This window comes from Akebia trifoliata, chromosome 8 (genome assembly GCF_017979445.1).
Source record: "Akebia trifoliata isolate Shusen 1 chromosome 8, ASM1797944v1, whole genome shotgun sequence".
NCBI lineage: Eukaryota > Viridiplantae > Streptophyta > Magnoliopsida > Ranunculales > Lardizabalaceae > Akebia > Akebia trifoliata.
Window position 1 is genome coordinate 33,916,639 of NC_141382.1, and position 26,371 is coordinate 33,943,009.

Consider the following 26,371-nt stretch of genomic DNA (forward strand, 5'->3'; position numbering starts at 1 on the left):
ACTCTCTTAACCGCCGTCTAAGAACGCTGCAAGAAAATGGAATTGCAGAGGATCCACTTCCTTCATATGCTTAGCCTGGACCAACTAAAGAAACTCACTAGTGAATTTACATCCGACTCAAATTGCACACCAAAAAATTGATTCGGTGGAAAATTATTTCTTCAAGAATTCGTTTGTTTGTATTTGATCATATGCATAGATAATGAAATTGGTACATGAAATTGATGGGGGAGGGGGGGAGAAGGGGTTCTAGTACTAGCTTTAAAAGCACTTAATATACTCCAAATTAATCGGAGGTCGGATTATGGTTATACATGTATGAACGAATCCTTTATAGCCCCATTTTTCTGTAGCTCTTCTTCTACCTATTAGAATCCAATAATCATGTATACCATTGACTTACACATTTTAGATTTTTGACTTGCACAAGGATTCTATATTATAGAGAAGTAAATAATTAAGGATAAATCCTAATTACATTAGAAATAGAAGTACTCTTTTAAGTCTTAGAAGGAAATCTTGATGGATAGGAATCCTACCAAAAAAGAATTAATTTTTTATTCATACATTATTGTTGCCATATTGGCTAAGTTCCTTTTGAAATCTTGTAGAAACTAAATGCTTATTTTCGAACCTTTTTTAATCTTAAGATTAATTGGTTATGTTTGGATTTATTTTATTGCCGTTGATTTTGGTTTGGATTTTTATAAACCCATAAATTTCTAGATCTTTTATTTCTGTTTAGGTTTATACGAACCTATAGAGGTGAAATCTTAGATGTCGTCGATTCCTCGAGATTTACCCCTAACAATCGATCTTCATTCTTCTTTATGCACTCAAAATAATCAAAAATCACACGGAAAAATAATCAAAGAGAAGGGAAAAAAGAGAAAATAAGAAGCAAGATTTATTTACAGGGTTCGTCCCAAAATCGGACTATGTCCTCGGACTCCAAAGAGCCATTCCATTATCCTTCAAGTCATTACAAGATTTACAAATCCTAGCCTCCTCTTATCTTCTTTTCTCCTAAGATCCTCCTCCATCTTCTACCTAATCGTTCTCCTTATATAGATAGAGAGACAAACCCCTAAAAGAAAAGTCAAACAAATCAGAATTCTATACAAAATCTATCCTTATTTAGAAATATATATTTTTTAGTCAATTAGGAGACTTTTTATTTCTGGATACGATTACAATCTTAACAAAAATAAAATTTAATCAAGGATATATCAATCAATGTCTCGAGATATGTATTAATTATCATGTGATTAATCATCGATATTCGTTTTATTTTTGCTACACGTCCAATACTGATTTTACCCTCTACAGTTAACTCCATTCTCATCTGTGGAGATTGGTGAGGTCGAGATCCACTTACGAGAATACTACACTATTCTAGTGTCTTCACTTTGTTTTATGAAAATATTATTTCCTCATATTCCTTCAAGGAAACGATGATCCCTTGGAACCCTATGATCACTTAGAACATCTTTAGCCACTCATAGCAGAATAGTTACCAGGATATCTTGGTTATTCGACCCTCATCTTCTCATTCAAAGTTGTCACTCGGGACATTAATTATGAAAGACCCTTAAGTCACTTAGGGCTACTCTTTCACTCAAGATATCTTGGCCACTCATAATCCAGTTATTCTTAGAACCCAACTCTACTATGTCTATCCAATCCTGTTCAATTTACCCAGCTATGTTTTATCTACACAGACCTACTCAATCAACCCAGCTATACTCGGGACCCAGTTCTACTCTGCCTACCTAGCTATACTAGGGACCTAGCTCTACTTCTTCTACACAATCTTGCTCAGTCAACCCAACTATACTAGGGACCCAACTCTGCTCTATTTACCTAGCTTTGCTCGGTTGGATAGTCCTACTTAGTCAACCCAACTATATTAGGGACCCAGCTCTGCTATATTTACCCAACTATGTTCTATCTGCACAGTCCTACTCAGTTAACCCAACTATATTCGAGACCCAACTCTACTATGATTACCCAGCTATACTAGGGATCCAATTTTGCCCTATTTACCCAGCTCTGCTTTGTCTAACATATTAGTCAACTCAGCTATATTAGGGACCCAAATCTGTTTTGTTTATAAAGTCCTTCTCAATCAACCCAATTATACTAGGGTCGCTCTGCTCTGCTCTGTTTACCCAACTATACTAGAGACCCAGTTCTACTTTGTTTACTTAGTTCTACTATGTTTACATAATTTTGCTCAATCAACCTAGCTATAAAAGGGATTCAATTCTATTATGTTTACCCAGTTTTACTTTGTCTATACAGTCATGCTTAGTCAACTCAACCATACACTCGACCCAGCTTTACTCTGTTTACCCAGCTCTGCTCTATTTACCTAGTTATACTCTATTTACACAATCTTACTCAGTCAACTCAGCTATACTAAGGACCCAACTCTACTCTATTTACCTAGCTCTACTTTGTTTGCACAATCCTACTCAGTCAACCCAATTATAAAATCCTGAATCTTTTATTTGTATTTCGAGAAAAAATAACTAGTGGAATTTGAGAAAATTTTAAAAGTGAGACTTAGGGTAAAATTTTAAGATTTTGTTCTGGTCATTTTTAATTAAATCTGACCTCACCATTGAATTCAAAATAGTCAAAAAATATATTTTAGCCTATAAGCATACTCAAATGTGCGTCCGAATAGAAAAGTTACAAAATCCTCAATTTTCGAATCAGATCTGGCTAAAATAATGACTTTTTGCTAAAATAAGAATTTTGATCATACCATTGGGTTCATAATGAAAAATTATAAAAAATGAACTAATTATTTATCCTTTTTGAAGTTCAAAAAGTCAAATTAGCATCAAAAACGAAAATGATGTTAATTGTAGGGTCCATCAGGCCGAAAAAGTAAAATTTTGTTAGAAATAGAATTTTTAAAATTTGATCAAACCATTAGATCAAAAATAAAAAATTAGACAAAATAGAGTATTCATTTGTCATTTTTGGAGTCCGGACGGTCAAATTATCATCGAACGAAACAATAGGTAAAATATCGATTTCATCCCGTACTTACATAAATAATTTTTTAATAAAAAACACTATTCATCGTCATGTTAAATCGTTAAACACTAGTCAAAGGTTTTTAAAAGAAATTTTTTTTTCAAGTCTTCAAACTCTGATTCTTCGCGAACAGTCTGTCTTCGACCTCCAATGTAGAGTGAAAAAATGTCTGTAGCGTCGTTCTCTACAAAATCCATCTAATTTCCTTTTGTTTTCTCTCATTTTTTACGCCGTATCATCAAAAATCAGTCGTATATGAAACGGGGGTTACAAAACTTTAATTTTAGATTTCATCTGTTATGAGGTTAAACCGTCCTCCGTTGTAGAAGGGAGAAATGATGACGGCATCGAGATCTTTGAAACCACCAGGTTTGATTAAAAATCAGTCGTCTCGAAGTTTGATCCACTTCGATTTCTATGTCGATTGTCTCGATTTTCGTGCATGTAGTTCAATTCTATCATCTAGAGATTTGTAAGGACTCTCAATTTTTATTGATAACTGTAGATTGTAAAAACTGCATTTAGGGATTTTTATCAAAAATTTATATTGGGTTTAAAATCTGTAAAATTATTTTTGTTATTTCAAATTCACGTCAGAACTTATATATTTGATATGTTTAATTTTATTTTAAAACAAATTATACTTGGGTAGGATATTTCATCAAGTTATTTCAGCCAATTGGGTTCTGTGAACTTTTTGAACCCTATTTTGATATAAGTTTTGTAAAATTTAAATTTAAATGATAAAAATGAATTTCAAAGTGTGAAAAAGAATTTGATATCGAAAAATGAATATTTAAGTGAATGAATTCAAAAAATGAATGATGTATTTGAAAATGTAAAAAAAATGCAAGAATCGAAAAAAAAAAAGGAAAGACTGATAAAATGGTAAAATGTAAGAGTCACACCCAAGGGGTAATATCTATATTTTACATTGTAATGCTATGTGTAGATTGGTGAAGGGATATTCAGGAATAATGATTGGTTGTATGTTTATTTAAATTCTATTAGCGTAGATGCTCCAAGTTCTATTATTTATTTTAGGTCGGGTGGCCACAATTGCATGATAGGAAACTAGATATTCATTCTCAATTCTGTAATGTTAATTTCTCATTTGTTTTAAAAAAAATCGTATTTATTTTCAAAGAAAGGAAATGATATATATATATATATATATATAACTATTTTGTAAACTGTTAAAGAGCTTACAAATACCTGAAAAGATGGTCTGTCATATCATTTTGAGTGATATATTATCTTGGGATGTACGATAGGGACAACCAAACTCATATGTGGTATGAGATACGTATGAGAGTTGAGTCATAACTGAAATTTGGGTTTATTCCTCTCTATTTTTACCAATGAACTTGTAATGTAAAGGTGGTCGTATACGAATGGTTTTTGTATTTGGGAATCACATGCACGCCTGATAGACATAGATGAAGATGATTAGTCAGTGATCACTGACAATCTATAGTAGTCGAATGTTCTGACACATCGAAAAGAGACCTATTGTTTACGATCACGTCAAACGGTCAGCCTGAGCTGGATAAATTATTTTGTAAGTATTGATTGGCCATATTTTTAGTCATCAATAAACCCTATAGAAGATTGTAATAAAGTGATTTGTAGGGTATCGTTATTGGCCGGGGATTGCGGGTACTCCTATTCTAAAGAGTCATAACAAATTTTAGTTAGTTTAATTAACAAATTGGAAACAAACATATTACACAAATTTAAGGGGGTTTCAATTTTTGCGATTCGGATTTTAAAAAAATAATAAAAATAAAAATAAAGAAATAATAAAAATAAAAATAGAAATTAAAAAAACAAATATTTACAATTGATCATCTTCTCTCACAATTCAGAAAATCAAATTCATTAAATGACTAATCAAATTGCTTCAACATAAACAACGAATTTTATGTCTTAATTACATATCCGAATTGAATCAAAGTGCAAGCCTAAAGAGATTATGCATCTTATAAATTCCTTCTTAGATAAACCCTAGGATTTTGGAAAAGTCCATCACCTAGTTATTTTAATTAAGCAATTAAGTTAATACTTAGCATATCTTTACAACTTCTTAAACAAATCATTAAGATCAAAAGGAATTATGATTCAATAACCTACTCTTCAAACCTATGGAAAAGTCCATGGCTAAAGAACATGCAATTTTCAGATCACAACTATTGTTCATAATTTTTACCACTTTTAAATCATACTCAAAATCAATTAGGTGATTAGAGATACAATTATGGCTTCAATGACCGTTAATATCAAAGTTTTCAATATGACCAAACTGAAAATTCAGCATACATAATTAAAATTCACTGATTCATGTGTCTACATATCACCAATCCGAAAACATTAATTAATGAATCTGAAAGTCACTAACTCATTGAATTAAATATATCCAACTTAAGAATCCAACAAGATGTTCTTTAATCCAATAGCAACCAGGGTTGAAATAATAAAAATAAATAAAAGTCATAAGGGTTACACTTTTTAACACAACCAAAGAAGTTTGAGATGTGTTGATGATTGAAAACGAATACAAGCAGCAACTTCTCCTTCTTCTTGGCAATAACTCGTTGGCCCCTAGTTTCCCAACTTTCTGGTTCTTCTTTCCTCAAGAAAAGATTAAAATCAAATAATACACAGAGAAAGAAAGAGATAGAGAGATAGATCGAGATAGAGAGAGATAGAGATCCTTCAAGTCTCTTCCTTTTTCTTTTTTTCTTCTCCACGTTATTTTCTTCCTTCTTAGAAGCTTACAAAATCTCCTAAAAATATTCTAAATCTTATCCTTCAATAACAATATCAAAATCTGACTAATTAAAGTAAAATAAAGTCCTAATATAATTAGGAAAGTGGTGTTTTAGTTGGAATTTTCATGCTCCAAATTTGGAGACTTTCGAAAATACACCGAATCAAATCCGTGTCAAATTCGCATCAACAATGTACGCACAGTAATTTCAAACCCGATTTTGACCTTGATACAGTCAGTATCTCTCAAAACTCAAAACACAAAAGTTGTAGATATTTTTCTTAGCGTTCCATAGTATTTTGAATCATCTCAATTAGAGTTCAGATGAGAGAGTTATGCCCTAATTACGAAGTGATATCGAAACTGTCCAAAATCGCCCAATTAATTTCATTTTGCACTTAACACCTCCATTTGTATCCTAAATCAAAATAAAAGAATAATGAGTACATTTAAGCACTAAATATGTGTAAAGGACTAAATATTAAAGGAGAAAAATATGACATTTTGCATTCTTATCAAGTATGACAAACAACGACTCACCACAAAATCAGGAACTAATACTTTATTATAAAATATCATGTCCCGACTAAGAATGATCCAGTCGTAAATCCCAACACTCTAATTCCACTACTCCACTATTGTGTATTATGTATATGTTGCCTTATTTTGATATATAAAATGAAATAAATGCATGTTTAATGTTTTCATTTGACCAATGAGATTTGTATAAAAAGAAAATGTTATAGCGTAGTTTCTTATATAAAACTTTATATATTTTAAAATGATTCAGTATGTTTATTCGTTCATATTAGGAGAGGTTATTGGCAAAAATTGTTTGCTTCCCTACTGGGTAACTATTGTTACTCACCCTTCCTTCTTCATTTTTTTTTTAGTTTCAGATTCAGAACTTGGTGAAATATGTGTAGAGCACGAGTAAGGATTATCTGGTAGGTCAGGTAGACGACCAAAGTCCTTTTTATGGTAAACACTGGATTATATCTAGCAACGTTAGGTTGTCCAGGTAGTAATATAGATTTTGATTTTGAGAGTTAGGAATTTTTATTAGAGTGAGGAGTTTCTATATAATCCTGTGTATAAATTTCTTCTTCTACACTCTGATTTATCATACGTTATTAGATGTATATAGGCTTTCGTTATTATTCTATTTTGTATGTATATATGCAGGATATAGTGTATATCGTTTATCAGGTGTAGGTATTTAGCTCATTGTAATGCTAACATAAACAAATGAGACCATGCCGAAATTTCAAGGTGCCACCTAATGCCTTTAAATCTGACATGGGGCTTTGTATTAGCATTTGGCGGGGCGTCACACCAGTTATACTAGGAACCAACTCTACTATGTGTTTTGTCACTCTAGACAAAGTAGGGTTACTAAGATCCTGACCCACAAAAGGTTCCAACTCAATACTTTTCCATTCAAGATAGAGTGGGGTCACTAAGATCCTAACCCACAAAAATAGGCCAATTCAATGATTTGTCACTTAGGACAGAGTAATGTCACTAAGACCCTGATCCACAAAAGGGCCCAACTCAGTGTTTTGCCACTTAAGATAAAGTAAGGTCACTAAGATCTTGATCCACAAAAGGGCAAACTCTATGCTTTGTTACTATGAACAAAGCAATGTCATTAAGACCCTAACCTACAATAGGGTTGAACTTTTTTCAAGTCTCTTATAATCTAGATCGGACTTCCTCAATGAGTCTGGTTTGCTAAGTATTTTTCTTGCAACTTGTAATTTTTAATAAATTTAGGTTATATTAATAAATTCATCATTATCAAATAAAATTCAAAACATTTATTAGAGCATTGTCTTTATTTAATTTAAGTTTCTGAGTCGTTGCACTCTTATGCCTATATCGTCTTGATCCTCACTAGATCTAATTTTTCAGCATGGTATAAGCACATCCAATTCACTCTAGGAGTTGAAGATCTTGACCTAGTACTTATTTATGTAAAACTTGTGAATCTCACTGATGATAGTACGACAGAATAGGAAAATTTCCTTTACGCTTGGGAAAGATTAAATAGGCTCAATTTGATGTATTAGGATGGCGATCACTAACAATATCAAGACATCCCTACCTTTGACTAATAGTACATAGAAGTATTTAAAGGGTGTGGAAGAAAAATTCAAATTTATCAATAATATCATCTATGGGCACTTGAATTGTTGGGTTGATGGCTACGAAGTACGATGGGACGCGATGAATTCAAGATCATATCCTTAACATAACTGACAAGACTGTGAAACTAAGGGTATTAAGAATGAGCATGGATGAATCATTCCTACTGTAAAATATTCTCAATTCTTTCCCGACTCAATTTGATTCCTTCAAGATTCACTATAGCACCAATAATGATTAGTGAAGTGTAAACGAACTGACTAGTATGTGTATTTGGGAAAAGACAAAATTAAGACATGAAAAAAACAAATTGTTTTTATGATGACTAAAGGATCCACAAAAAGTAAAGAACTTTTTGAGATTAGACACACTAACATTTGTGGACCCTTTTCCGATGCATATCTAAGTGAAAGAAGATACTTTATCACATTTATAGATGACCTATCTATGTATGACTATGTCTATCTAATACATGAGAAATCTCAATCTGTGAATATCTTCTAGATATTTATAATTGTGGTAAAAAGATAATTAGATATGAAAGTTAAAATAGTTAGGTTACAACAAAAGAGGTGAATACAATGGTAGATTTAATGAATCGGACCAGAATCCTGACCTATTTGCTAAACTCTTAAAAAAGTTAGTCATTTGTGCATAGTACTGTAAATACCCCCTTTTTGAATTCACTCGATTTCTCGACTCATCAATCCAATTGTGGCGATTCTCAATAATAAATGGATCTTCTCAAGGTTTTTGTTCGTCATTAAACATGTGTCCAAAACTCAGATGAGATATTCAACGCAAACAAACCTTAGAAACTATACTATTTTAAGAAAATGTGACTCAAAACATAAAAATCATCATTTTGGGACTGAAACAATTCACGATAAAAATTGTTAAAAAGACCAAATTATCAAAATACTCCCTAACGCCAAAACACTCTTAGAGGCTACAATACGCTTAGAAAAATCATTTTGAACACATAAAATGACAACTTATAACTAAATAAGCTATTTTGTCAATTTTAACAAAATTACAAATATACTCCTCGTGGCCCCTTACCCATTTCACACCAAAAAATCATGACACAAATCAATATTTTCAATGAACTCCTTGCGAAAAATCGATTCCAAAGCATCTCAAAATGTCAAAATACGACGTCCCAATGCAAAAATCCTTTTTGAGGGTAAAAGGAAAATTTTAAACCCTAAAATTTGAAAAATATGAAATCAATAATTAAAAATCTTAATTAAATTGAAGTGAAATATTAATAAATCAAATTAAATTTTTTAACAAATAAACACAATTGATTAAGCCCATGAGCCCAATTTCTAGTGGCAGCCCATTTATTCAAGTGGGACACATTTGATATTTAATTAAAGAATCATCCATCGAGATTCTTAAAGAATTTAAAATAATTAAATAAATCCTTCATTAGGGGGGTTCTCCAAAAATTTAAAATTTAATTTTACATAACTCAAAGAAATTGAATCCAAATAAAAAATCATTTGAATCTTATCTAAAACAACTTGCAGATTAGTAAAAGATGGTCTATACCTAAAAGAGAACAAATCTAACTCTAACTCTATAAAAACTTCTATAAAAATACATCTCTACCATCAAATCTCGCAGGTTTTCATAAATCCTGGAGAAATTAAGCTAAAAACTCCTAAAACATTCCTAAAATCTTAAATCTAAAACCCCAACTTAATACTTAATCTACAAACTTTGATTTTCAACTTAAAAAATAGTTAGAAATCCCCAAAACACCTAGAAAAATTAGAAAATATTCATATATAAAAAATTAAGTTTTCATTTTTAAGTTCAGGAACATATCTAAAATCAAATACAGATCGAGAAAATTTACACGAGGAATTTTCACCGTTAGTTTCTAAGGGAACAATCGTTGCAATCACCTAGGTAAAACATGTTATCTCATTTTTTTTTTTAATCTTTATTATATATTTACTCTATTTTTACACTGTAAATCTTTGAGAATAGTAGAGATTGATTTTCGCCAGATAGGATTGGTATCTAATACCTTCCAATCATGTAATCTGATTCTCACACCCATAATTTATTCGTAAATTTTGATTTATCTTGTTTTCGATTCCTAAACAGTAAAACTAGGTGGCAACTCTAAAAATTGGGATCCGCACCCATGGATCAAGGGCACTTTCAGTGGTGACTCCATTGAAAATTTTTGAAGATCAAACCTGAAAATCTCAAAAACTATTACATTGCAAAATTGACCTATTTTTAATTTTTGGAGACATGTTAGTGTCATATATACATACAGACATACATATATATATATATATATATATATATATATATATATATATGTAGGGAAATGTTCAACACCCTAAGCTTTACCCTACATTTTAACAAACGTGTTTTGTCCTACATGGTTTAGAAGTTTTGGAATGGGCTGATTTTTGGTGAGGATGATCTCTATGATTAAAAGATCATCCTCACCAAAAATCAGCCCATTCCGAAATTTTTAGCCCCATGTTTACAAGTAGAAAAATCGTGGACCGTCCATTTTTTGTAAACCATTTTTGATGGGGTTAGAAGTTTTGGAATGAGCTGATTTTTGGTGATGATGATATCCTCACCATAGAGATCATCCTCACCAAAAATCATCCCATTCCAAAACTTCTAACCCATGTAGGACAAAACACGTTTGTTAAAGTGTAGGGTAAAGCTTGGGGTGGGGAACATGACTCATATATATATATGGGAAATGTTCAGCAACAAACATTTTGACAAACATTTTGGCAAAATATTTTTCAAAACATGGGTTAGAGGTTTTGGAATGGACTGATTTTTGGTGAGGATGATCTCTACGGTGAGGAGATCATCATCACCAAAAATCAGCCCATACTAAAACTTCTAACCTCATCAAAAATGATTTACAAAAAATGGACGGTCCACGATTTTTCAACTTGTAAACTGGGGCTAGAAGTTTTGGAATGGGCTGATTTTAGGTGAGGATGATCTCCTCACCGTAGAGATCATCCTCACCAAAAATCAGCCCATTCTAAAACCTCTAACCCATGTTTTGAAAAATGTTTGTCAAAATGTTTATTGCTGAAGGGGATCATATATATATATATATATGGGTAGCGTTCAATAACAAACTTTTTAACAAACTTTTTGGCAAAACATTTTTCAAAACATGAGTTAGAAGTTTTTGAATAGGCTGATTTTTGGTGAGGATGATCTCTACAGTGAGGAGATCATCCTCCCCAAAAATCAAACCAATCCAAAACTTCTAACCCATGTTTACAAGCTAAAAACTTGTGGACTGTCCATTTTTTGTAAACTGTTTTTGATGGGGTTAGAAGTTTTGGAATGGGCTGATTTTTGGTGATGATGATCTCCTCATCGTAGAGATCATCCTCACCAAAAATCAGCCCATTCCAAAACCTCTAACCCATGTTTTGAAAAATGTTTTGCCAAAAAGTTTGCTAAAAAGTTTGCCATTGAACGCCCCCCTATATATATGGGTCCCGTTCAGCAACAAACATTTTGGCAAAACATTTTTCAAAACATGGGTTAGAGGTTTTGGAATAGGTTGATTTTTGGTGAGGATGATATCTATGATAAGGAGATCGTCCTCACCAAAAATCAGCCCATTCCAAAACTTCTAGCCCCGATTTACAAGTTGAAAAATCGTGGACCGTCATTTTTTGTAAACCATTTTTGATGGGATTAGAAGTTTTGGAATGTGCTGATTTTTGGTGATGATGATCTCCTCACCGTAGAGACCATCCTCACCAAAAATCAGCCCATTCCAAAACCTCTAACCCATGTTTTGAAAAATATTTTGCCAAAATGTTTGTTGCTGAACATTTCCCTATATATATATATATATATATATATATATATATATATATATGGGAAATGTTCAACACCCTAAGTTTTACCCTACACTTTAACAAACGTCTTTTATCCTACATGGGTTAGAAGTTTTGGAATTGACTGATTTTTGGTGAGGATGATCTCTATGATTAGAAGATCATCATCACCAAAAATCAGTCCATTCTAAAATTTTTAGCCCCATGTTTACAAGTTGAAAAATTGTGGACCATCCATTTTTTGTATACCATTTTTTATAGAGTTAAAAGTTTTGGAATGAGCTGAATTTTGGTGAGAATGGTCTCCTCACTATAGAGATCATCCTCATCAAAAATCTAGAGATCATCCTCACCAAAAATCAACCTATTCTAAAACTTTTAACCCATGTAAGACAAAACACATTTGTTAAAGTGTAGGGTAAAGCTTAGGGTGGCGAACGGGACCTATATATATATATACATTGTATTTTCTTTATTATTTTGAATTTTTATTTAACAACATCCTTGGATCACCCAAAACAATCAAAGATTTTAGGGTCAAATTTTGAATCGTAATCTATAAAAAAAAAATAAAGAAAAAAAAAACAAAAAAAAGAGTTCAATCGTGGGTTGTGTGTGGAGGAGATCCATTCACGAAGAGAAGAGGAGAGAAGCAAAATGATGCGTGAGGTGCACAACATAACAGAGAGGAGTGACGTCAGATGTGTGTGCATGTGTGAGTACGTGTCTGTTGGCAAAAGCACACACGGTGTCAGTTTGATTGATGTGAATCCATTGATGTTAGCGTTGTATTAAGAATGATGTATATCTCAAAATATTTTATCCAGTAGATACAATTTAGCAGACACTAAACATGGGTTCGCCAAGAGATGGACCACACATCTGTACTGTCAGTGGGCCCAAAATTTCAACTTTGCACAAAACGAGGTGGCGTCTTTCCATGGTTAGAAATAGGACATTTTAGTGGATCATTATTCAAAAGGAATAAAACAAAAAATAGACATAACAAGAGACTTTTATCTGGCAAGCTCCTTTGTCACGTTTATTTTAAAGAAGTGTGCTGGAGTGACACCAAAACTCAATAATGTTATCTTAGCATATTCCTTTTTCAAGATTCCTTGTTTGCATATGTCCATTTTATGGGTCACACACCATGACTAACTTTGTATGATATTACATCTTGTCCTCAATTTCGTTGAACTCTGACACCATCGACTTCTAGATTTTAAAATATACGTACGTATGGGAAATGTGCAACACCAAACATTTTGGCAAAATATTTTTCAAAACATGGGTTAGAAATTTTGGAATGGGCTGATTTTTGGTGAGGATGATCTTTACGGTGAGGAGATCATCATCACCAAAAATCATTCCATTCCAAAACTTCTAATCCTATAAAAAATAATTTACAAAAAATGGACGATCCACGATTTTTCAACTTGTAAACATGGGGCTAAAAGTTTTGGAATTGGCTGATTTTTAGTGAGGATAATCTCCTCATCGTAGAGATCATCCTCATCAAAAATCAGCCCACTCCAAAACTTCTAACCCATGTAGGACAAAAATAGTTGGCTAAAATGTTGGCCAAAATGTTTGGTACTCAACGGGATCCTATATATATATATATATATGGGAAATGTTCAGCACCAAACATTTTGGCAAAACATTTTTCAAAACATAGGTTAGAAGTTTTGGAATGGGCTGATTTTTGGTAAGGATGATCTCTATGGTGAGGAGATCATCATCACCAAAAATCAGCCCATTCCAAAACTTCTAACCCCATCAAAAATGATTTACAAAAATTGGACGGTCCAAGATTTTTCAACTTGTAAACATGGGGCTAGAAGTTTTGGAATAGGCTGATTTTTGGTGAGAATGAACTCCTCACCGTAGAGATCATCTTCATAAAAAATTAGCCCATTCCAAAACTTCTAACCCATGTAGGACAAAAATGATTGGCTAAAATGTTCGCCAAAATGTTTGGAGCTGAACAGGACCTTATATATATATAGGGTCCGGTTCAGCAACAAACATTTTGGCAAAACATTTTTCAAAACATGGGTTAGAGGTTTTGGAATGAGCTGATTTTTGGTGAGGATGATCTCTACGGTGAGGAGATCATCCTCACAAAAAATCAGCCCACTCCAAAACTTCTAGCCCCAGTTTACAAGTTGAAAAATCGTGGACCGTCCATGTTTTGTAAACCATTTTTGATGGGGTTATAAGTTTTGGAATGGGCTGATTTTTGGTGATGATGATCTACTCATCGTAGAGATCATCCTCACCAAAAATCAGCCCATTCCAAAACCTCTAACCCATGTTTTGAAAAATGTTTTGCCAAAATGTTTGTCAAAATGTTTGTTGTTGAACATTTCCCATATATATATATATATATATATATATATATAGGTTGAAGGGATATATGTAACAATATATGTAAAAATAATGATTTTTCAAAATATGGGTTAGAGATTTTGGATTGAGCTGATTTTTTGCGAGGATGGTCACTATGATGAGAAGATCATTCTCACAAAAAATCAATTGAATCTGAAAATTCTAAATCCATCAAAAGTGATTTATAAATTATTGACAAAAATTGACAAAAAATAACAAAAAATCGACGATCCACATTCTAAATCACTTTTAATGGGGTTAAAAGTTTCAGATTAGACTGATTTTTTTTCGGATGATCTTCCCATCATAGAGATCATCCTCACATAAAATCAACTCAATCCAAAACTTTTAACCCATATCTTGAAAATTTATTAATGTTACATTGTTTTTGCATATGTTTTTTCATATGTCCCTTGATTTTGACCCAGTATATATATATATATATATATATATATATATATATATATATATATATATATATATATATATAGGGTGTCGTTCAATGGCCAACTTTTTGGCAAAACATTTTTCAAAACATGGGTTAGAAGTTTTGGAATGGGCTGATTTTTGGTGAGGATGATCTCATCACCGTAGAGATCATCCTCACCAAAAATCAGCCCATTCCAAAACTTCTAACTCATGTTTTGAAAAATGTTTTGCCAAAAAGTTGGCCCTTGAACGTGACCCATATATATATATATAATGAACTGATTTTTTGTGAGGATGATCTTTATGGTGAGGAGATCATCCTTTCCAAAAATCAGCCTATTATGAAACTTCTAGCCCCATGTTTATAAGTTGAAAAATTTTAAACCGTCCAATTTTTGTAAATCACTTTTGATGGGGTTAGAAGTTTTGAAATGGGATGATTTTTTTGCAAGGATAATCCCCTCACCATAGGGACCATCCTCACAAAAAATCAGCCCATTATGAATCTTTTTAACCATATAAGACAAAAACGTTGTAGCTTTATGAGTAGTTTTATCTGTCTACGGAACCCAACCCATATATCTATATATATATGTTTAAAAAATAAAAAGCCTTTTGGATCTTAATCGGGTGGGATTGCCCATTGGACTGTATAAACGCTAATTTCTCTACACCGTAAATTGCCTGACCTTGTTTGGGGAAGTAGCCCAACTCCCTTTGATCAGCTTCTCCAAGAAGAGACCACTTTAAAACTAAAATTCAACGTTGAAAATCAACTTTTACTTTTCTATTTGTTTTTCTTCAAAATCTCAATTTCTTGCTTAGTAATTTTGTGCCATAAGATCTTATTTTAGATGTTACAAATTGATGCAATTAGAATCTCCTCCACGGTATGCCAAGTAATAAATTAACCGCATAAATTTGAACTTGGATCTCCACTCCATACTACTGACCGCACTAATTTGGGACATCCATAAGGTAAGGCTAGTTTTACTAACTTAGTAAGATTTTCAAAACCTTGGATCAAAACTATAAAAAAAAATTGTGAACTTTATTTTTGGATCCAGACTTTTCCATCAAACCTAAAAGATTGGCATTGGTTTGCGATGCAATGGTCCATGCGAACCAATGACCCAGCCTAAGTTCTTATCACAAGGTTTGTTGTGTAAAAAATTTCATAAAAGTAAGGGAATTTTTTTAATAAAAATTCAACAGATGGGTTGGCCCAATAAATCCCTAAAAAATGTATTTTCTTTTTTTCATGATATTTTTCGATTGGATAGTGTTTTTTGTGCTATCATGTAACATGATATTTTTCGATTGGATAGTGTTCATGATTGATTTAATATTATATTTGATATGTTGATTGGTTGATCTTGATTGATAATTTATGATTATTTTTCCATATTGATCGATTTCATATAATTTCATTATCTTGATTGATCCTGATAACCACCTTGATTGGTTGATCGATGTGATGTTTATCTGATATATGATATATATGTTGATATTGATTGTTGATATATGTGTTCCATGATGATTTTTTATTTGACGATTTGATCTTGCCTCTATACCCATGATTCGAAAAATGCCCCAAGCGCATTCCGTTCCCTTATACATACTCACAAGCATATATATACATGTTTGCATCATTCTTTGACTCCCAATAACCTTACAGTTGGAACATAGACAACCTAGCCCCTTGGGACACGGGTGAGGCATGCGAACACTACAACTTTAGTTTAGTATTTTTGGGTATATTAAATTGGGACACCACGTATTGTCTATCCAGGTGAAATTGGGAGTTATATCGGTGTTCCAAACTGAAATGACCTAAGTTTTGTCGTAACCTAGTCTCAATTATGTAGTGAGTTTATAAATCCAAATATAGGTGTGGTCCCGTTAAGTCATGACCCGAATCGACTATAGGTGCTCCCAAGTTGCATTATTTTAATTTAACCATAAGGTAAGTGGGCAGAACAGTCCATACCGCTCAATTTAAACCTGCAATACTGGTTTAGCCCAATAAAATCAACCTAATTGATGAAACATGTCAATCATGTTGAACCAATTAAACTAATTGGCCCAATTGGCAAAAGAGTCCAATCAATCAACTCTAAATCAGTTGGACCAATTGGTTTAACTCATTTTTTTAAATCTATTAGATCAAACAGATTTTAATTCAAATTAGTAAACTCAACCGATCATGTGGATTAAAATCCATATCGAATCAATTGTATTCTAATCACTTCATTCCAATCATCCCATTTCAATCGATCTAATTAAATGAATTGAATTGATTGATCAATTTCATCAATCTGAGTTGTAAACTGATTTAACTTGTTAATTCACCATTAATGTCATCAAATTTTGGGCAAGCAAATCAAAAAGTGATCATGGACTAGGATCTTGTTCAATTAAGTAGAGGCCATAAACAATTTTTTTTTATCTCTAGGACTTCAAATAACATTTCAAATGATCAGATCATCATTGCTCCCAGAAGGTTCAAGCCTAAACAATTTTTGGACCATTATATCCCTCCTGTCAGAACACAAACATTGAGTCTAAGTCGTTGTCTCCTTTCTTGTCAGACCTCAAGCTTCAAGTCCTTAAGACCATCATACACCATCTTCTTGATTATCTTGTGTAAAGGTTTTTCATTTTTATTGAATCGATCTCATCTACTGATTAGTTATTCTTACTTTTATTGAATTAATCAATCATTTTATGCCCATAATGTAATTTTCCTATGGAACAAAATGAATACATTTGTTGATAGCCTCATGCGTAATGAGTGAGCGATCAAATCAATCAAATTAGGCTCAAACTAAAAAATGAATTGATAAATATTAAGTTAAAAGATAATTTTGAGAAATACGAAGTGGAATAAATATATCCCTAGAGGAACATGAGGAAATGGTAAGCTTGCTCAAAAAGTTATAAACTATTTTCGCATGGTCTTATAGAAAAATATTTAGTATAAGCATTAAGTCGTCCACTATCGTGTCTATTTACTTCCAAATACATAATGAGTCAAACTAGATCATAAGAGTTTCTCGACAATAGTGACAGAATATTGCAAAAAAACATCAATGTGGTATAAAAAAGTAGACAACCATTGAAGAAGTTTGTCATCTTTGACATTGGATTACAAGGGAGAAGAAAATATCATTATTCTCAAGAATCTCAAGAGTGGATAGTGTATTCATGAAAATATCAAGGTCGTCATTAGGATCAATTTGAAAAAAGAAAAAACTTTCTTGAATTTATCGCACCTCAATCATGGTTAAGGAATGAGAATTCAACAATTATGGATATTAATGGAAGGTCAACTACTATGAGTAAAGTAGATTGACATTGTCGAAGAATTCGACCTCGCTAAAATAAAGCAACTCTAAGTGTTACTTCATGTTCAATTCTATAGAATAAAAGTGGAAACACGATAATTAGAGACTTCATCCGTCCATCTCAGCAAAATCATTTGAAGAAGTCAAACTTTGAGACTCCAATGGAATCAAGTTGATGGTATAAGTCAACTTTGACTACATCAATCGGTACTACACCTAAAGAGGTCATCTTTGATCAAATTTAATCTTTTGTCACCCTTTTGCAGTCTGTGAAAATTCAAATAACCTTTTACTTCTAAACAACAATAACCAACCTAAGGGAGGAAAGTGTATTATCGAATTACATTTTGACCTAATCCTGAACAAAATTGGGTACGTAGGAAACTTGAGAAGTTACTTTAGGTCCGGTTACTAAAAAAAAAAAAAAATTCTCCAAAAGAAAAACGTTAAAAAAGTGTCCCTTAATGAAAAATCTCCTATCAAAGGATAGAAGAAAGTGAAATAAGAATGTCAAATTAAGGGCATTTTGAAAAGAAAATTGGAGAATAAAATAAAGAATAATGCTGTTAGACTAGAGGCCTCTTTGGGATCTCAAGCCTTATACCCTTCCTTTCTGAACATTTTCTTAAAGATTATTAGGGTTGTCTTAGAAATGATGTATCAATCGAGTCTTAGAGAGATATAACATATAGTCTTGTTTTATTGGTGACGTGCCTATCAAAAAGGAAGATAAGTTCAACTTAATGCAATGTTCGCAAAATAATTTATAAAAGGAGTAGATGAAAGATATTCCATACACCCCACCTATTGGGAGTTTGATGAGCACTCAAACCTGGACCAGACCGGATATTAATTTTGCAGTTGGGATGTTAAGTAGATATCAAAACAACCTAAAAATAGAGCATTAGAAAGATTCAAAGAATGTTATAAGATATTTACAAGAGACAAAAGATTGTATGCTCACTTATAGAAAATTAGATCATCTAGAAGAAATCAGATACTTAGATTCATATTTTACCATATGGTCTAATAATAGAAATTTACATCAAATTTTGTATTTCTACTAGCGGATAGAGTTATCTCGTGAAAGAGCATGAATAAAAGTATTACTATTTCATTTATTATGGAGGTTGAATTTATAGCATGTTTTAAGGTCATGAGTCAAGTTCCATGCTTGTGGAATTTTATCTCAATATTTGAAATTATTGACTCTATAGTTAAATCGTTGAAGATATATTATGATAATACCACAATTGTATTTTTGTCTATGAATGAAAAGTACTTGAGCTGTACGAAACACATGAAGGTCAAGTACTTGGTAGTTAGAGAGAAAGATAGTCCAAAAGTTAGTCTTAATCGAGAACATCAATACCACTCAAGTGATAGTCGATGCATTAACAAATGGGTTATCACCAAAAGTCTACAAAGAATATGTTATGTGGATGGGTCTGTTGGAGAAATCTCTTATGTATTTGGAGTAGATTGTGTTTGAAATAGTTATGTAACTAACATTAACATTACTACTAAATAAAACTTTGTTTCTACTTATTTCTTGTTTTCATTATGTTATGATCATATTTTGTTTTTGATGTAAGTAATGCAGAAAATGTCTTGACAAAACAAATTACAAGGACACAATTAAATGCTATATTAGAACGAGTTTTAATGGTATGATACATAAAAGGAAGTATGACATAGATGACATACAACTGCTATGACTCACATTAGTATTTAATTGAAATATAATATGAATAATATCTAATTGAATAGTGATTATTGACAAGATTTCAAAATTTGTGATCACGTGTAAAAATATTTTTGGTTATAGAATCCTAAATTGTATTTATTTCAAAAGCAAATTATTTTGTAAAAGAAAAAAAATCACTCTAACACAACCGGTCTAATGAACTAAGTGGGAGAATGTTAGAACCCAATAATCGTGTGGCCCATTGACATACACATTTAGATTTTTTATTTGCACAAGAATTCTATATTGTCGAGATGTCAATAATTAAGGATAAATCTCAATTATATTGGAAATATAAGTACTTTTTAAGTCTTAGAAGAAAACCTTGATGGATAGCAATCTTAATAAAAGAGGATCTCTAGGCCCACTATTCCTATCTATTTAAGTTGATCAGCACCCCATAATAGACATGCAAAAAAACATGTACAACAAAGAAGTGATTTAGGATTTTTGAATCGTAGTGATCTTCATCAATCTCTAAAGCGCTAGGCCGAATCAATATAGAAAGAAAAGAGAAGGTGAGTCTAGAAATTAGAGAACGACTGGGGATTTACGCACATTGTATCACAAACACGTGGATTGAGAAAGGCACGCTTCTAGCATATTGATTTATCAATTTAACTTATTGCATAAGGTAAGTATCCTAACCTTTAATCTATATATATATATATATATATATATATATATATATATATATATATATATATTTGATCTTGAAAAATTATGGACTAATAACTATGTAGATAAAGATATATTATAGATTAAATCCCACGCTAGCGTTCACAAAAAATCACTTAAAAAAAATAACAACGTAGATATCTTGTACTCATTGTTCAAATCAGATTTGAAGAATAACAAAACCAAAATTTTTAGCATTATCCATGACTTTGAAATTGGATGGTCATTGAGCCTCTAATTTTCAAACACTTTTCAACAGTGTAATATACGTTTGTGGTTGACATTGCACTCTCTTAATCATTTAAGAGCGCTCCAGGAAAATGGAGCTACAGAGGATCCTCTCCTTTTATATGCTAAACTTGAACCAAATGAAGATACTAGTGAATTTATGCTTGACTCAAATTGCACACAAAATATTTGAGTTGGTGAAAAAGTATCTCTTCAATAATTTGTTTGTTTGTGTTTGATCATACATAGATAATGAAATTGACAAACAATTGATCGAAATCTAAAAGCTTAACATTTAAGAGTTGGCCATTTGTTTTTTTATATTCCATAGAAAAAATATTTTATTAGAAGTAAGCAAATTATTTTCTTGTGATTGCAAGCAAATTACATTTTTTTTTTCCGACAATAAATTATTAGTAATTACCAAATTTGAAGTCGAACAAAGCACATATTCTTACATATATATAATTCATGGATTTTGGCTTCAATCAAATACACCCCTTCAAATAATAGTCTTGTGAGGGAAGACTCCATAAGATATGCTTTAGTAGTAGAGAAAATTACTTAAAGGATCTTGGTAGAGGGAATTTTTTTTAAATAGTCCCTAAGTTTTGGGCAATCTCTTAATAATCCATTTAGTAAATTTTCTTTTTTGTAACAATCTTTGGACCTCATCTTCCACATTTCTCATGATAGAATGTCTTAATTGTTTGAACTCATTGCTTTCATAAAAAAAAATTGAATTTTTAGCATCTCAATTAAGTTTTGAAAACTCCATTCTGTTAGAAAGGATTTAATAATGAAGAAGAAGTCATTTTCAAAGATTTTTCAAAATATTTTGAAGATGTATATAAAAAAATTAGGGTTTTTATTTTTTACTTTTTATTTTTTTCTTAATTTTTGGATGAAACTTGATCAAGAATGGTTCTTTTGGGTTGAAATTATCTAAACAAGTCGTAATCTCAAGTTTTTAGTCGATATTTCCATGTATTTGAGTCGAAAAAACTCGAAAATTGAAAATAGGTGGGTTTTACTAGTGTCGAGTTCACTACTTTTAAAAAGTGGTGAACTTTAAAGTTAAATAAAAAACTTCAAGTTCGACAATAAATAAAAGGTGGTGAACTCAATAATAAATAGTGGTGAACTTTAAAGTTAAATAAAAAACTTCAAGTTCGACAATAAATAAAAGGTGGTGAACTCAATAATAAATAGTGGTGAGTTTGACGGTAAAAGTGTGAACTCAACACTAAATAAAAAAGCGTCAAGTTCGACAATAAATAAAAGGTTATGATCTTAACAGTAAATAAAAAAGTGATGTGTTCGTCAATAATGAGAGACCACTAAGAAATAAATTTTTTTTTTAAATCGTGCAAAATTAGGGGGTATTTTAGAAATAAATCCCTCCACCAACGTCTTTTAAGTAATATTTCCTTAATTCTAGCAATAAAGACCGTTTAAGCCTAGGGCTTAGTTATAATATGTTATATTACTAAAGTCTAAATTTCAAACCATTTCGTGCCGCTTCTATGAAAATTATGTTATGTTGTATAATAGTGACATGAATTAATGATCCTTGTTTTGGTGCTCTGTGCCTCAACGTATAAAGTTGTTTCTGTCTTTTACTCGGTGTCTCATACCTTTTCTTAGGTGACGTCAGCCAGCTATTTTCTTTAGTCATCTTTTCTACTACATTTCTTATTTAATTATTTGTATATATGGTCCACACCTTACAAAATATGTCTGAAGAAACTGTCATGTCTCTTCAACCACTATGACGTGGCCTGGATCGGGTTAGACCAAAATCCATTTCATTCTCGTGTGATAACTTCGGATCTGGATCAAGGACTTGGATTAAGTAAGTTTCTAATTTAACAACATATTGGATCGTTATCCAATTATCGAGCGGATCTGGATCGGATTAGTACGATAGATGTACATTTAAAAAAAAAAAATTCAATTTAAAAAAAGAAGTATGTATAGCATAACGTTGTGATAAAATAGGAGAGCTATATTATCGATAAAATAGTACACTCCAACTGGAGGAAAATGATGAAGATGGCGATAGTGATGAATCCGATGCTTATCAATCATCGATATGCTCGGTTTGGAACTCCCTAATGATGGATGGACTTGGAATTAAACCCTAAAAGTAGAGCTGCCTTCAAGATCAATCTCTTTATAGAAATATAAAATAGTGTTTGGTAACATTGTTCAAAGTGTTTTTCCAATTTTAAACTCAATAAAAATAGAATAAAAAAACATATATAAAAAGTATTGGTAAGAATAGAAAATTATCTCGAGTGGTTATGCTCCAAAACTTCTCAATCATCGTATCAGAATCGGGAATGTGAAATCAAAACCTTTTTGGCAAGAAATCCCCATGGATTGTTATGATAAATTTGAATGTTGGAATCCAAAGGCCAAAATGGTAGTGGCACTCTTGATGCATAAGACATGATCTAACTATTTGATAAATCAAGGACATGACGGCCAAATCCTCATATGTGCTAGTTTTCATGGAATACAGAAATTAAGAACCATGTACCACAATTCTCAATAGAAATATGTAGGGGTGCAACTTGGTCTGGTTCAAACCGAGAATTGAATCAAAACGATAGTTTTGGGGTGGTTTGGTTCGATCTGGAATAAGTTGTGGTTTAATTTCAGGTTACACAAATGGAGAATCGATCATTTGGTTCGATTTTCATATCAAACTTGTATAGAACCGAGCCGAACTTAGAACCAAATTCTTATGCAATAAATAAATATATATATGTACATAATAATTATTATGAATTATTTTAGGAATTGAGACATAAATTAATGATCTTTTATGAATAAACTAATGAATTTTTATGAATTGATTAGTGATTTATTGTATGACATTTTATGTTTATTATATATTTGTTTGGTCATTAAAAAATATTACTTACAATTTATAGGATATTGACAAGTCATAAAATCGAATCGACTTTAGTCCGGTTTGGGTTTGTTTGGTTTCAATGGAATTTGGTTTGGTTCTGATTTTTATTTAGTAAAATTGAGCTATGTCGGGTTGGTTTCAATTAGAACTCAAACCGAACCAAGTTGCACCCCTAGAAATATGTAGGTGGGATAATCAAAGCATGACTAAAAATAGGTGGAAAAAAAAAAAAACCACTATAGGAACATAATTGATAAAAGCAAAAGTACACATTTTTTTATTTTATGAAATCTAGTTGGATTAGAACAGATCCAATGTTTATTTTTGGATTGAATTGTATTGGATAGGGTCCGAACTTGATAATGAAAAATCTGATTGGGTCCTGATTGGATCCAGGTCAAATCTAAACGTGATCCATTGAGACTTGAAAGCAAGCTCCTCTCCTTCATAGACTCCCAATTGGGTACATCAATTGGTTTGGGTGACTCCCTCGGACACCAATAATTATTGAAGCCAATTTTATTTTTTAAAACCTGAATCAATATCCATTGATCCATTTGTTACGGGTACGTAAACCTGACTAATATTTATTGAATTGGATCCGAGTACAATGTTATAAAACCCGAACCAAATCAGTTGGTCCCCCCCCGCCCTTTCAAAATCCCCTAATAATTTTTGGAATGCCAATGTGTTAAAAGATTTCTAAATTGGGAGCCAGCTTTCAACAACTCCCCCACTGTTTCGTTTTGGTCATAGATGGCAGATAACTGGGCCCATGGACATAAATGTGGATCCGGCTCAGTACCTAAAAGTCAGAACCAAACCTAACTCAGTTGATTTCAAAGACTACAATTTAGAATCTAGGACCACAATCAGATGTGACATTTTAGCTTTTTAAAATTGGATTTTCTTCTTGTCTAGATTTATATGGATCCCTAATTTATTTTCTAATTAATAAAATTATTTATTAATTTCATAAAAAACAGTTTTTCCTTATACAAGTATAGCCATTTGATAGGGAGCATATATAAATATGTGGGAAATTACTGAATCAGCATGATTTCCTAATATTTATGAAGATGGACATATAACCTATTTCAAGGCATTATTAAAAGAGTATTATTACACTGCTTACGTTGGACATTAAGTTGACCTTGCAATGCATATATAATTATAGATTTTATTTTCTTGAGATACCAATTAGAAAATTAACAGTTCTTTATGCATTGTCAGATCAACTAAGTATTAGACCCAGTGTTCAATGCAAGCAATAAAACATTTTCCTTAAGAATGATGATTTTTTTAAACCCCCCCCCCCTTTAATGCACTCCCATCACAAAATCATAAATCATTTTTTTCGAGATACGCAAAATCATAAATCTTTTTCTTTTGTATCCCTAGACGAATGATTTATGGTTCTATAATGGGGTGTATGTTAGAGGGGAGTGTCAGATTATCACTACTCTTTCCTTATTAAAAAAGAGGTCGTGGAGGTTATACCTCTGAAAATCTTGTAATTTCTTTTATAATTTAATAAGTCTTTCTACCATGGCTTGAAAGAACACTCGAGTATGTAAAGAATCATTGATTCTCCTCGAATATATCACACTCGCATCTCGAGAAATAATATCAATGATTTTCTACACACTTATAAAGTGCTACTTTGAATGTCATTCAAAGTTACATACACTAGTATTTCTTTAAGAGTCGGGATAATTTGAAGCCCCCTCTGACATATGCCCCCATCATAGAACCGTAGATCGTTTGCCTTGAGATGCACAAGAAAAGATTTATGGTTCTACGTCTCCTGAGGTAAATGGTCTACGTTTTTGTGTTGGGGGTGTAGGTTGGTGGAGGGCATCACAAAATCATTATTTTTTCTCTAATTTAATACCACTTGCTTGCTTAGCAAAAAAAAATCCCATTTCATAATTGTCCTTTTTTTGTGAAAATGGTTATCTGATGGCAATGTACAATCATTGTACTAACAATTTGAAGAATTTACCTTCATGCCTTTGAATTGAATGAAGGTTGTTAAGAAGGGTAAATAAGTAAATAGAAAATGTTAAGTACATAAGATAACTGTTTCCGTACAAAAATAAAATTATGAATTCAGATATCTGACCATTTTTATAAATACTAAAGAAATCATAACTGGTTCAGTATTTTTGTAATTTATAATTTTGTTATTTTTTATTTGCTTCTTGTGGAGTGGAGTGGAGTTGATTTTGTACATAGTTTCTTGATCTGATGTCATAGTGCGACCTCTCAATAAAAATATTAACCCTACAAACAAAATTAAATTAGGATTATGAGCTAGTCTTTTTATATTGTTTGATAATATATAATTATAAAAAAAAAATTGTAGATGGTAAGAGGCAGATCTGATTAAGTTAATAAATTAATTAAGTGAGGGAGGGAGCTTATTTGTTTGTTATTTAGACATGAAATTAAGATGCTTGCGTGCAATCAAATAAGTTAATGAAATTTACGTCATTCTCTTAATGAACTATCACCTAATAACTAGAAAAAAACAAAATTGTATTTGTTGAGATATGTACATCTCCTATCATTGAAGAACAATTTTTGTTAGTATAACATTAATTTTAGGGTAATTTAGATTTTAGATACACCACACCTTGAGTCTGGTGAATGTTTGAGATAGTCCACTGTGTATACAAAATGATATCATACACCTTGACTAGGATCTTCATTAAGGGATTATAGCATAAATTTACCAAAATACCTTGTCTTCGCCTTCTTGGCAAAAATCCTTGGCTTTTCAATTTTAGT